Below are 1,814 nucleotides of genomic sequence, written 5' to 3' on the forward strand. Positions count from 1 at the left end.
ATAATTATGGTGTAATCTATCTGGTATGTTGCTTTCAGCTGAAAATAAGGAAAAACCTAACTAAAGGTAGCCTGAAAATCACATTAATTTCACGTTAGAAGATCATCTCGTGGGGCACCTGGGTGGTTCAGTCGGTTGAGCATCTGACTACAGCTCAGGTCATGATCTCCCTATTGGTGAGTTTGAGCTCCCTCATCGGACTCTCTGATGACATCTTGGAGCCTGGAGCCTGGAGCCTGGAACCTGTTTCCAATTCTGTGCCTCCTTCTCTCTGCCCCTCCCCCACTCATGCTCTGTCTCTCTTTCAAAAATAAATAAACATTAAGAAAAAATTAAAAAAGATCCTCTTGCGTAAGAAGAAATCTAATAGGAAAGTCCCAGGGTTGGTTAATTAAAGCAGTTTGAAGATGTCATCAAAGGTCCAAGTTTTCTTCAGTCTTTCTGCTCTCCCACCTTTAGCTCATTGGCTTGTTCTCAGGCTGACCTGCCTCATAGTTACAAGATGGCTGCCATGGTTTTAATGTTACAGGTAGATGCAACAACATTCAGCAGAAAAATTAGACTCCTGCCCACCTCCCACCCCCCACATTTCTTTTTCTAAGAGCAATAAAATCTTTCCAAGAAGAGCCTTCTGTTTCATAGACTATGTCTTATTGACCAGAACTGGGACAGAACGTTTCAAGAAGGATTTGGACTAGGTCACTGTATTAGCTGTCTACAGCTCCTATGTGACATCAAACTCGGTGATATAAAACAATCAAAATTTCTTTGGTCACAGTTCTGGAGTCTAAAATCAGTATCACTGGGCTGAAATTAAGGTGTTGATAGGGTTGTGCTCCCTCTGGATGTTCTCAGGGAGAATCCACTCCTTGCTTCTTCCATCTTCAGGGTGCTGCTAGTGTTTCTTGTCATGCGGCCACCTCAGTCCAGTCTTCAAACCTCTCTGCTCCATTTTTGTATCACCTCCTTTGTGTGCCCATGTGAAGTCTCCTTTTGCCTCTCTCCCTCTTTTAAATGTGGAGCTCTTCATGAATTTGTGTGTCATTCTTGTGCAGGACCATGCACTTTTCTCTATAGTATTCCATTTTTAGTATGTGTATTGTGGAAGCTTCTCTCTTCTGATGACACTGATGATGGCAGTTAGGGCCACCCAGCTAATCCAGCAAGACCCTTAACTTAATCACATCTGGAAAGACCCATCTCCCAAATAAGGTGACATTTATAGGTCCAACGATTAGGATGTGATAGCTTCGGGGGGCATTGTTCATATTGCTCATTTCTGTTAGAGTAACAGAAAACTTTGACTGTCAAAGTAAAAAACTTTGACATTTTCTGAAAGAAAGCCATTAAATCAGTTACTGGCAAGAGAGAACTACTTTGACTGCTTTATATTAGTGAAGATTTACTTAAGCCAAATAAAGGAGGTGTGGACCAAAAATCATTGGCTTCAGCCAGTAGGGAAAATCTGGAATAGGATGATTAGGTAGGCAAATAACAACTGCTGTAGCATTTGCATTTGGTGATTGTTGTGTTTAGCAAAAGCATATAGTGACTTAGGAAAATATTTTGTATAAAATAAGATAGGAAAAATTTTTTATCTATAGTGCGGTCACAAGTGAAATATTCTTGTCTATAAAAAAGATGAAGAGACAATAGAGACAATACACTAAAAAATTACTATTGGTTGAGGTGCCTGGCTGGCTCAGTTGGAAGAGCATGTGACTCTTGATCTCTGGGTGAGTTTGAAACCCACAGGTATAAAGATTACTAAAAATAAATAAATAAGATTAAAAAAATTACTAGTGGTTGTGTGG

The 1,814-nt window shown here is 40.0% G+C and overlaps 1 non-coding gene across 1 annotated transcript; it reads right to left on the reverse strand.

The window, feature by feature from the left end:
• Positions 1 to 1,010: 1,010 nt before the first annotated feature.
• LOC132682584 (U6 spliceosomal RNA) lies at positions 1,011 to 1,112 on the reverse strand. The gene has a single exon (XR_009611759.1). It is a non-coding gene; the product is annotated as a U6 spliceosomal RNA (small nuclear RNA).
• Between the last annotated feature and the right edge of the window lie 702 nt (positions 1,113 to 1,814).

The sequence above is a fragment of the Panthera onca genome, chromosome A1 (assembly GCF_046562875.1).
Source record: "Panthera onca isolate mPanOnc1 chromosome A1, mPanOnc1 haplotype 2, whole genome shotgun sequence".
Taxonomy (NCBI): Eukaryota; Metazoa; Chordata; class Mammalia; order Carnivora; family Felidae; genus Panthera; species Panthera onca.